The following is a 12888-nucleotide window of genomic DNA, read 5'->3' on the forward strand; positions in this document are numbered from 1 at the left end:
TGCCGCGCGCGAGCTTAAAGCGCGCGCTCGCGTACGCGTATCATAAATAAATCAGCGTTCGAGGCGATGCACTCGAGGCGTCGTTTAATGGAAGGCCTGCCCCGCGGAATGTAATTCGCGCCGCGCGGATTGCCGTCGTTCCCCTCCTCCTCCTCCTCCTCCTCGCGCCCCTACCACCCGTCGGAAAATTCACAGCCGCTTTATTACGCGAGCGAAATGCCCGCGGTTTAAGCGACGGACGTCGCTTACGTAATCCCGCGGCGAGATTTATGAACGGCGAGACGCGTTGTTCCTTCTTCTTCTTCTTTCTCCCCCTCTCTCTCTCTCTCTCTCTCTCTCGCTCTCTTTCCTTCTCTTTTCCCTCTTCCCTTTCTTCGCGCGTGCGACGGCGGCGGCGATACTCTGGTCGGCGCGGCGCGATGAAATTCACGGCCCAAAGGGCGGCCGGCCGGTCCTCGCGCTCGCGGAGCGGCAGGCGCCGCGCAATTTTTATCCCGCGTAGCCGACGGCGAGATAAACGGAGTCGTTGACGGCGCCGGCATTTTTCCGCGTAGCGAATCAGCCGGCCTCTCGTAAAAAGCGGCCCTGGAACCTGTTACGTCCCGAGAGCGGCTCCGCTCGATCATCGCTCGCTCGCGCGAGCGCGCGATTAACCGTTACCGAAGCTTTTGATCGCGCTCACCGCTTTAGCTTTAGGAAAGAGGAAAGGGTGGGTGTCGCTTTTCACCGCGCGCACATTTGCGTCGCCGGCGTCGTGACGTTCGTGAAATATCAATCGTCGCACCCGGGAGCGCGCGAGGAGACGCCGCGCCGCGAGCATTCCGCGATATTATTAATCCGCGTCGTTAGCGAATTAATCCTCCGTCGCGCGTGGCAGAGGAGGACCGAGAGGAGCAGAGAGAGAGAGAGAGAGAGAGAGAGAGAGAGATGCTGAGTGGGTACGAAAGCGAGGCGAACGTGCGATTGCTCGAGAGCACGGGACACGACTAACTAACCGGCCGGCCGGCCGGCCGGCTGGCCGAGCGATTGATCGATCGCTCGATCGCTCGATAGATCCCGAGAGGTGCGCGCGAAGACGCGCCGCCGAGGAGCAGGTCGCTCCACTCTCGCGGGCACTTCGGAGTCGAACACGCTACAGTCCGACTTGATCCGGCGTCTGCACTCCCGGCGACGTTCCTGTCGCGAGTCCTACCGCGGGGATCAGCCCGGCGATCCTGCGGGCAGCGCGCGAGCACGTGGCCGCGCGTTGTAAGTCACTCTCGTCGGAGGTCCGGGCGAAAACGGCTCTCACGGCTCGGCCGGCTTGCACGTTCCGCATCGTTTCGCGCTACGACCGCCATACGCGACATGCAGATCGCATACGTACCTATCGTGCGTAGCCGTGACGTCGATAGCCGCAGCACGTGGCGCGTTTCCGGAGCACCTGCGGCACTCGCGCTCCCGCTCGCGCTCGCGCTCGCGCCTGCTCCTCACCGGAGCCCTGGCTGCTCGCGCGCACCTTCCCGACGACACCCCCGAGCCGTGTATCCTCGCTCGGAACGACCAACTGGCACTGCCTCGCCTGCGGCGGAGACCCGTCTCGCCTGGGAATTCACTTTTCGGCCGGAAGTAGAGAGACGCGTATCACGGAATCGTACCTGAGACGGGAAAAGAGAGGATAAGAAAGTGAGACGGAGAGAGAGAGGGAGGGAGGGAGGGAGGGAGGGAGGGAGGGAGGGAGGGTGGGAGGAGGAAGGGAGAGAGAGAGAGAGAGAGAGAGAGAGAGGGAGAGAGAGAGAGAGAGAGAGAGAGAGAGAGAGAGTGGCGCGGCGGAGAAAGAGGAAGGGACCAGGAGGAGAAGGAAGAGGGATCGCTCCCTACGTGGAAGAAGGTAACCAGGTAACTCTGGGCGAGGGCGACGACGAGGAGGGATGGTAGAAAGCCGACGAGCGACAGCGCGGAGAGAGATCAGGGAGGACGCGGCGGAGCGGATGATAGACGGATAGAACGCGGATGCCGGCCCGCCGGAGAAGTCGTGGGCACGATCGCCGTCACAACACTAGTGGCCTGATACACTCTTCTGGTGGTACATACACACGGTCCGTCTCCCTGTCTCCCTCGCTTCTCTCTCTCTCTCTCTCTCTCTTTCTCTCTTTTTCTCTCTCTCTCTCTCTCTCTCTCCCTCTGTCTCTCGTCGTCTCAGTCTCTCCCGCGAGCGCTCTCGACTCCTTCTGCACGTACGTGCGTTTCCTCCCGGTGCACACACCGTGCGAACTCGCGTGTGCATACGCGGCTATGCACACACACACACGCACACACACACACATATACACGTGCGGCCGCGCGCGAGCTCTTGTATGCGTGTGCATGTGCTCTCTCGCCTCTCCTTTTTTCCGCCTCCTCTCTCGTCGCGTAGAAGGGAACTCGCGTTCCCTCCTCCTACTCTCGTTCGCGTCTCGGCCGCCCGCGAAAGCACACACCGCGACAGGGCGATCTACTAGGTGAGACTAGTTCCTCCACCCAGTCGTGGACCCGTTTTCTGTGCGCCTCTCTCCTACGGTCTCCTTCGTCGCCGTCGTCGTCGTCGTCGTCGTCGTCGTCGTCGTCGTCGTCGTCGTCGTCGTCGTCGTCGTCGTCGTCGTCGTCGTCGTCGTCGGTCCGTTCGTCCGTCCGCCTCGCCGTCTCCCTCTACTTCTCTCGCCCGTTCCAGCGCGCGTCTCATTCTCTGTCGTGCACGGCTCTTCTCTCGCGCTCGCCTCTCCGAGGATTCTTCCTGATTTTACGAGCGACCAGCGCGCGCGGCACCGTCGTCCTCGCTCGTCCCGGATCCCGGCTGATCTCGGCGATCGCACGAGTCGCGGGATGGGACCGGCCACTGGGAGGAACATGCCGGCCGGCTCTCGGCTATGGGCGACATGGGAAACGGCCCGAGAGAGAAATGGGACTGTAACGTTCTTCATCTATCATTCTGAAATTATATTTCGCGAGGATTCGTGTGCGTGCGTGCGTGCGTGCGTACGTGCGTGCGTGCGTGCGTGCGTGTGTGCGTGCGTATAGGTGTGCGTGCGTGTGCGTGTCTTCTCGTCAATGGCCGAGCGGAGAAGTCTCGCATGCATCGGGGAATCTCGCGGAGAGAGACGCGATTTCCTTCCGCGTCTTCTCCTTTATCGCCATTTGGCCCCGCCGCTCCTTGAGCCGGGCTCGTTCGGAGGACACGCGAGAGGATGCTTCCTCCGGCTTTACGAGCTCTTATGACACGCTCCGACGACCCGCTCGAATTAATTGCGCGATATACCGTTCCGTGCTCTCGATGGAACCATCAAGTCGATACAGCCGGCAATACCTTTCTCAGAGACGCCGAGAGATGAAAAATGCTCGCAGCGGCGCGCAAGATGGAGATCCCGGGTGAAATGAATTTCATCATCGGCCCGCGCGAGTTTCCCAATTTCCCGCGAGAAGAATGCACGGGTTAATTTTTTCCAAGTCAAAACTGATCCAAGCGTGGCAACGGGGATCGGCGGGGAGTGGGGGGGGGGATAAGAGAAACGTGTAACGCGGGTAATTAATACCCGCGAGGAAAGAGAGCCCGCGCGCGGAATCCGAGCGCGCGGAACACGCGCTGCTCTTTCGCTTCTCGCTTTCCGTGCCGCTTTTTCGCGCGCGTTACTGTTTGCCCACATCCTTCAGCGCGCGCTCGCGCGCGTCCCGTATATTCAATTTCATTCTTACGTCCCGTGTGTATTTAATCTATAGATCGACAACCGAGGCATGAAGGAAAGGCACGAAGCGTGATATCGCATAATCGCGCGTACCTATCTTACCCGGCGCGTTTCCGCCGCTGATCCGATACTCCAATATGTATGCACCGTCGGCTATTTCTTTCTTCCCCGGACAGTGATAAATTTATCGTTACGTTCATTCTTAATCCCTTCGATTCGCCGTCCTTCTTCTCGTATCTCTGTCCTGTCTCCCCGCGGAGGGATTCGCCCCCGATTTCGCAAGCGGTCCCGCGGAGCGTACTCTCCGCCGGATGGATCCACTCCGACGGATTGTATCTCTCCTCATTGAGCCCGCTCGACCGAAATCGGGCTCATCGGCATCCCACGCGTAAAGGAGCTCCGACATGTAATGCCGAAATGGGAGGCGAGCTGGGATCGCGCACGTGTACAGCACCCGAGAGAGAGAGAGAGAGAGGGAGAGAGAGAGAGAGAGAGAGAGAGAGAGAGAGAGGGTAGGAGGGAGAGAGAGATGGAGGTCGGAAATGTCGGTGCGGGGATTATGTACGTAAGCGATGCCAAAGAGGAATCTCTCCGCCAAGGAAGCTAAAACGCGCAGCAAACCGTTACCGCCGCTTCAAAGAGATAGTTCTTTCACGGACATTAAATAAATTGCGATAAGCGTTCGTAATTGGCGGAGAGCCGGCACTGCGAAAGAATAAAGTCTTCAGTTTCTTCGATAAGTCGCGCTGTGCTACGCTTTAACGGCTTGAGAAATGAGTGCACGCTCGACGATCCGACGCGCCGTTTCGGCAGAAACGCCGAGGATACTCTCCGAGGACACTCCCGATGTGAACTTTCCCCGACCGCTGACGTAGCGACAATAATTGTGGATGATTATGCAAGAGGCATATCCCTAAAATACATAAGATAAGTCCGGGATAGATGGGCATAGGAGATGGATGATCAATTGCTATAATTCTGTTAATACATGCTAGGCGTCAGCGCTGATCGGTCAGTTGTGAGTCGGATATACCACAAGTAAGTGTGTCTCTTCCTGATGTGCAAAAACACTGTTATTGTGAATAAATAAGTGTTTTATGTTTCTATTAACCTCCAAAATGTCTCACACGTCGGAATCACATATCTTGCGAATACGGTTTATTTTGAGTTGCAACATTAGACCTGACGGCTAAAAGAACACCGTATTTGCGTACTTAACCTCAAAATTCGTCATCGAGACTACGCTTCACGCGGTATGCGAATTTCTTTACGCGAACTCTCCAAACGGGATAGATGGTTCATTTTTATCAGGATTAGATGGACAGCCTACTCAGCGAGAAATAGCAAACAATGGATATCGGATCGACATTTTCTAGATGCTTTAGATGTATAAAAGACGTCGATCCGATATCTATTCGACTATCATTCTTCCTGAGTGCCTAATATTGAAAACTACATTTTAAACAGGTTCTTTTTAATAAACATTGTAAAGGACCATAGGGCTCTTTCCTGTATTGCCACTTTTCAATCTTCGTTCCTACGTTATCCTTGGTTTTTATAAGAAACTTGTGAAAATGTTTTATTTTATTAATAATTAATAAAAAGATTAATGAAAAGGTTAATAATTAATAGAAAGTAGTAAAATACTGAAAAGTAGATACTAAAAATAAAGATAAACAAATGTCTACATTATTATAGCTATGCCCAACTATCCCTTCAACTATCCAACGTACAACCATCTAACTCGGATACATCTGACCATCTATCCCCCCTTCACAGAATATTTTTAATATTTCGTTATTATTGGCGTCCCGTGAATTTTTTTCACAAAAATTCTTCTGCACCCTAAACATTATCCTCTACTGAATATGTTAATATGTTGTTGATTATTTATCGCAACAATACAGTTGTGTTATTTCCAATTAAAAAAACCATGTCCATCTATCCCGGACTTACCCTATGAAAAAAAAAAAAAGAATAATAGAAGAAGAAGAAGAAGAAGGGGAAGTATATGGAAGCTTCAAGAGCCGTTCTTTATCTCGCGTCGCTTCGAGTCGCGAGCCCGGCGTGACGAGCCACAATGTGGCGATAGAAAGTGCTTTTACCACTGCGGAGCAGATCTACGCGCCGCAGCGGTCAATTTACACGCATAACCACGTATTATCGGCCCGCCAGTTGATCTCGTCCAGCAGCAGCAGCAGCAGCAGCGGCCGCGGCCGCGCTGCACAGCCGAAGGTCGCCGCCGTCGATTCTAAAATCCACGAATGGCCGGCCCACGCGAGCCGCGAGTTCGTAGGACGTGCGAATAGCTGCCAGCTACCTGCTTATTATCAAGCGAATCGTTGCCGAAGTCATATATCTTCCGCGGACAATTAATTCACCGGCCGGAGAGAACGACAACGAGACGCGGTCTCGATTGGCTTGTCGTCGTCGTCGTCGTCGTCGAGTAGCGAAGTAGCGGAGTAGCGTCGCGGATTTTCAGCGAACGGGCTTCAATGGACGAGACGAATTGCGACCTTACACCGTCGACAAGCGATAAATCGTGCGCGCGATCGCCGATAAAATATCACGTCGACATAAGGAGCTCCCCTCGCCTCTCCCTCCCCCCGCCCGCCCGCCCGCCCGCCCTTCTCTCTCTCTCTCTCTCTCTCGTCGCTATCTGCGAAGCGCAACTTGGGGACACCGTGGTCGGTGCCGGCTTAATAATGAATACGCGACGGGATCGATCGGGCAATTCGCGAGCGAGCAGCGCGGTAATTCAAGCGAGCGTCCGCTCGCCCGCGCCCGCGCCCGAAGAAGCGATAAATCCGACTGTCGCGCGAAGCGATCGGCACCGCGCCGATTAGTTAGCATAGCCGCCCGTGGTGCTCTCGCGCGACTTCTACGGCGCTTATACCCGGTGACTCGATGGTATTCGGCGGCTTCATCGTATATTATTCATGAGGTTATAGTCTCGGGGTACTCGCGCGCGCGCATGCGGGGGGCGCGGGGCCAGCTATCGCTGCTGCCGCTGCCGCGCTGTGTTGCTGCGGTTATCGATTTTATTGCTCGCCGCAGGTACCTATCCCGGCGTCTCGATATCGCTCTCGCGAAAGCTCCGTTCCGCAGCGAGACCACCCACTCTATCCGCGGCCACGCTTGCTTTTTGCCGGCCCCGGTGAAACTCGACGGTGAGCGCGCGCGCGCGCGCGCTCTTGAGATTCCTCCCTTCGTGTATGACGTACGATCGAGCGTAACGTTGAATTAACTCTCGACTCACCGGCCGACCGGTGTACGTTTGATTAAGCCCAGCGGAGCGTGTCCGACCGCCAGGATGCATCGAGTCTCTCCATTCATGTGCATAAAACGCGCGCGCGCGCGAGCTACTTAACGACGTGTAAAGCGCTACACGGACGACCGCGCGAATGGCGTTTAACCGCGGATTTGCCTGCTCAACGGCGTATTTGCGCACGACTCCTCGCGGTCGACTCCTTGAGAGCGAGCGGTCGCGATCGTGCCCCGCCGACACGCGAGAGTGACGCAAATCCAGGTGACACGAGGCGCGCGATTCGTAAACGTCGCAGCAACGAGCAATCCCGCCGGCTGTTGGCCGCGCCATTCGCATCGCCGTTAGAACCGCAGGAATGCCACGGCGACTCGGCGACTTCCTTTTCGTGTCTCGCGCGTGGCCGCGCCTCGGTGTCATATAAACAGGAATTAGGCGGGATCCCCCGAGGAAGGAAGCTCGTTGGGACACCCTAATCTCTCCCTCTCTCGCCCGACGGGCCGCTTATGCAAAACCCGCGAGTTACGGCCGTAAACAACGACGGCGACACCGCGTCCCGTCTGAGAGACGCGCGAGCGTTCGCTTGCGCGATGGCCGCTTGTTGTCGTCGGCCGTTTAACGTCGCCGATATGTGGTCCATGCTTACGAAACGAATACCTGGCCGCACGCACGCACGTACGACGCGACGCGACGCGACGCGACGCGACGCGATACGACACGCCGACACGACGCATTTTCCGCCTCGTCGTCGCCGCCGGCGACGAGACGACGCCGCGTCCTCGGCGAGACTCATCGCGCCGCGCTGCCTTGAGGCGCCTACGTGGTTGCACGGCGTCATCCCTAGAGCTCGGGCCCCGGCCGGCAATTTAACTCCGTTCTCTCTCTCTCTCTCCGTCGGTGTTCTCTCGCAGGTAGGTCCTTAATTATCCTGCCGGCCAACGACCGGTTGTCATCGACAGCCGGAGTGATGAGCGCGAAAAGACCACCCGGAGCTTCCCATCCGGCCCCGCTCTCTCGTCCATGGACGGGTATATCCGCGGGGTTGACACGGCCAGATGACGGTGCGCAAGAAGGAGAAGAACACTATGTATTTACATTCCGCGGCGCCCGCTACACGATTTCTAGAGAGCGCGCGATAACGATCTAATATGCATATGGCCGATAATGACGAAAAGTAGACGCGGAGGATGCGAGGGGAGAGAAGTGCCGGCTGTAAAACGAGCACGAGCACAAACTCGGTGGTAAAAAGCTGCTATTACGCGAAGCTCAGGGTATTCTTCTGCTATGTAATTTTGCGCAAGGATACGCGCGGAAATGTGGCCTCCGCGATTTTCACGAGCTTTGGATGGACGTGGCGGAGTAGCTAAAAATGAGAGACTTGTGTTCTTTTTTTTTTTTAATATTTACTTGTGTATTTTGAGATGGAGGAGGGATATTTGGGAGGGAGAATTTTGCGGAACTTGCTGACGGTGAGATCTCTGAAATTGAAAGACAAAAGGAAATGTTTTGCGACGTTTGACGCGCCTTATAATTGTGTACTTGGGTTCATCAAATGTGTCGCTTTTAATATAACTTTTTAGTCTCGAAATTATAAAATATGTTAAAAATAGCATCATATTTTTCATCTTGAATATATTAGGTGTTTTGCTTAATTTTGGGATTTTGGATTTTAATACTGGGATATCTAGTTGTGTTATTGTAAATACTTTAAATAATATTTTATGTGTATATTTAATTAGTGTGTTAATTTAATTAATTTAATAGTGCCACACACACACACACACACACACATACACACATTAGAAATAATTTCAGAATGTCAAGTACTATAATAGAAGATTTTAGGATTTCAAGAGATAAAAATTTGTAAGTATTAAAAATTCTTTGTTTCTAAACATTGGACTATTAATATATTCAATCTGCCAATTCCGATTTAGAATCGAGTCGAGTGCTTTTTTTCCTTATATTTATAATTCAAACAGAAAAGACATAACTCGATAGAATTCGAAGTCAGCAAAATTCAATACACTTTATCTTTTCCCTTAGACGCCTAAGAAATATCCGAAACATTTCCTATGGAAGTACTCACGACGCCAGACAGGACATTCTTCGGATGTTTTAAAGGCTAGTATTCAGCTACCATTTTTTTTCCTCAGGACATCCAAAGTATATTCCGGGATAAAGTTTCGATATCATAGGATATCCCCAATGTTTTTAGGATTTCCGGAGGATGTTATTGTGTTATCTAGATATTATTTATTATTTATTGTTTAAACTATTTCAATCAAAATATTTTCCATCGCTTGCTGCAACCTTCTTCCACCTTTTTGGCAACTAATGTATTCCATGTATTAGAATAGAAAAAATTTCTTTCTTTAAAAGCAATCCACTCATCGTCAACCCTCAAAATTAATCGAAACACCAAATATTCTCATACACTTTCACAACTTCCAAGATATTCGCTCACGATTAATCTCATCGAATTTTCTCTGACGACTTGCTTCAACACTTGAATGTGCGAGAAAACATGTAAGAAAAGATATATCTCTTTCTTTACCTGTTTCACAACAAGTCCAAGGCCCATCTCAATCAACAAAGAACAATTTTACATTATAGATTCTCTTCTATATACATATTCTCAATGTCTTCCTTCGATATAATTCCTAGCAGTATTTTGAAAAGCATAAACATTGCAAGAACTTTCGAGTTATTGCATGTCAATTTTGCAACCGTTCGGAATATAACGGAGCGCGACTGGCCTATCAATTTTTAAAGCTCGCATTAATAAATCCAATTGTGGAGCATCACGTCTCGTAATTTATTCATTGTTCTCCCCAGAAGCTGTTGCGATCGCTGATGGCTGATCGATATGGCGTTGCTTCCAGCTGACCTATCTCGGCCCGCATTGTGTGATTTATTCATTGGACTTGTGTTCTTTTTGTCGCGGTAATCTAAGTTTAAATTTTGATTTTCCGTTAATTCCGCAAATTCCGTCAAATTAGGAGAATCCGCGGAGAATGCAGAAATATAACATTGCACAAGTTGTACAATGTTATACGGAAAAGCGTCTCAACTAAATAGGGATCAAATGAAAACTTATGATTTATAAACGATATCGTTCTTGTCGTGGTCGAAAACATTCGTTTGAACTCGGTTGAGATAATCAAGAGAGAGAGAGAGAGAGAGAGAGAGAGAGAGAGAGAGAGAGAGAGAGAGAGAGAGAGAGAGAGAGAGAGAAAGAGAGAGAGAGAGAGAGAGAGCGCGCAGTCGACTGAATACATAAATTTCCTACAGGAATCTTTCCATTTCTGTCCAGTTTTCGTCTCGTCGTCAAATAGCAAGAAACAAACAAAAGCAAAAAAAATAAAAGCAAATTACACAAACCGAGTTTCTTATCCGAGTATAATGTTGTACTTCAAGATTCTCCATTCCTTCCTGATGGTACCTGCGCAATCAACGTAGAACTAAAACTTTGTCTTGAAGATTTATAATGTTATTATTACGTTTCACACGTCAAACCACGGATTACATGTGCACTCTTTTTTCCGCGGTTCTCTCGATAGGTAGATAGGTAGGAGGCAAGCAGGCAGGCAGACAGGCAGGTAGGTAGATAGGTAGGTAGGTGAGCGGCCTCTGAGAGTTCGCGGAGGCCTGATTTACCGATTTACTGGCTTCGAGCTTCCCTCGCCTTAAAGGATAACAAGGTATCGATTGTTCTTGCGCTCGCTTGACGCGGCGGCCAAAAAATAAACTAAGATTCGACTATAAGGCCCGCTCCCGAGGCCGATTGGGCCCATATTTGGCCCGATTCGGGCATAGCCATACGCAGACGTGCGCGCATGTGCATCCGTCGAATCGGGTGGGCGAGTCGACAAGCAACGTTCGGCCCTTGTAATAACCGCTTGAGCTCGTATTCTCGCCGCCATCGAGAGAGAGAGAGAGAGAGAGAGAGAGAGAGAGAGAGAGAGAGAGAGAGACATTTTTTTTAATATGGTAAATCCGGAATAGATGGGCATAGTTTTAATTTGAAATAACATATCTGCAATAAATGATCAATAACACATACATTAACACACTCAGTAGAGGATAATATTTAAGGTACAGAAAAATTTTTGTGAAATAAAATTCATGGGACGCCAATAATAACGAAATATTAAAAATATTCTGTGATGGATAGATGGTCATACGTAAAGGGATAATTGGTCATGCCTATAATAATGTAGAAATTTGTTTATCTTTATTTATTTTTTTTAGTATTTTACATCCTTTTATTAATTATTAATCTTTTTTCAATTCCTTTATTAATTATTAATAAAATAAAACATTTCCACAAGTTTCTTATAGAAACCAAGGACAACATTGGAGAGGAGCTTGAAAAGTGGCAACACAGAAAAAGACCCTATGGTAAAACATTGGTTTTTAAAGAGAGAAGAGAGAGAAAAATCTATTCGGCATCTTCAAACGAAACAAGAAGCTGTGTAAAATGTACTGAAATTTTTAATGTTAGGCACTCAGGGAAAAATGATAGTCGAATAGATATCGGATTGACGTCTTTTATATGTGTAAAGTATCTAGAAAACGTCGATCCGATGTCCATTGCTTGCTATTTCTCGCTGAGTAGGCTGCCCATCTAACCCTGATAAAAATGAACCTATCCCGTTTGGAGAGTTCGCGTAAAGATGCGCGTGAAACGTAGTCTCGATGACGAATTTTAAGGTTAAGTACGCAAATACGATGGTTTTTAGCCGTTTAAGCCCAGGTCTAATGTTGTAACTCAAAATAAACCTTATTCGCAAGGTGTTTTTCCGACTTGTGAAACACTTTGGAGGTTAATATTATAGAAACATAAAACACTTATTTATTCACAATAACAGTGTTTTTGCACATCAGGAAGAGACACACTTACTTGTGGTATATCCGACTCACAACTGACCGATCAGCACTGACGCCTAGCATATATTAACAAAATTATAGCAATTGACCATCTATCCCTTATATCCATCTATCCCAGGCTTATCCTATTCTTGTTTGTGGCGAAGTGTTTTGAATTAGAAAACACCTGATGAACTCGAATGTTCCATTGCGTCTGAAAAAAGAGAGGGCAGGTTCTCGAAAGTACTTGTAAAAAGTACTGATATCATAACGTGATAAAATTAATGCAACTGCATTCTCGAGTACTAACACTTTGTCACAATTTTCATATGAATTTCATAATGAGACCTTTCCGGGAGGCGAGACAAGGGCGATATCGCTTTGCTTTGATCGCCACTTCAGCTTTACCTTTTTCTTCGGAGTCTTCTCGTTCTTTAATAGGGCTGCGGTAGAAAGAGGGAAAGAGAGAGAGAGAGAGAGAGAGAGAGTGAGAGAGAGCGCTCCTCGACGTCGGCGCTGCTTTCAACCTCCTCTCTTCTTGTCGTTGACGTCGAATCGGGCGCAACAAGTGTATGCAAAAGTATATGCAAAATGACTGGCGCTAATACAAGCCGAGAGTGAAATTGAATGAACGTCAGCGTCGATAATACGAATGGCGATATCTCCGCGGCGTGTACGCGCGCGACGTCGGTCGCTAACTTCGGCCGTGATCGGACTCGTCGTCAAGTATAAACATCATACTACGACCACGACGACATCGTCCTCGTGAATTTCCTGTTTTCAATTTGTCTGCTTTATGCTCCTGTTTTCCGATAACGCGGTCATGTACGCCGAAGTCCGCCAAATAAGGAATGCAGGAAGGTCGCCTTGGATGGGCGACATAACATGAGTATGCCGCTCGTCGAATATCGAGCCGGAAAATCAGGAAGCGTTCTCGCTCTCCCCTCCCTCCTCTTCTCAATATTCTCCCAATGTTCGATATAAGATAGCAGGTTTCCTAACGAGCGATATTATGGGATGACGGAAGGCTAATTTAATATCAGCTTGACCCGC

General features: G+C 50.0%; 1 protein-coding gene across 1 annotated transcript in view; it reads right to left on the reverse strand.

Moving 5' to 3' along the window:
* The window catches only part of LOC105184186 (A disintegrin and metalloproteinase with thrombospondin motifs 7), a 69498-nt gene extending 67825 nt beyond the window's left edge, over nucleotides 1-1673 (reverse strand). The window contains exon 1 of the mRNA XM_025301999.1: nucleotides 1367-1673. The gene's annotated coding sequence lies outside the window, so the exon portion shown is untranslated. The remainder of the gene's footprint in view (nucleotides 1-1366) is intronic.
* Nucleotides 1674-12888: the final 11215 nt, after the last annotated feature.

This window comes from Harpegnathos saltator, unplaced genomic scaffold (assembly GCF_003227715.2).
Source record: "Harpegnathos saltator strain DR-91 unplaced genomic scaffold, Hsal_v8.6 scaffold462, whole genome shotgun sequence".
In the NCBI taxonomy this organism is placed as follows: Eukaryota; Metazoa; Arthropoda; class Insecta; order Hymenoptera; family Formicidae; genus Harpegnathos; species Harpegnathos saltator.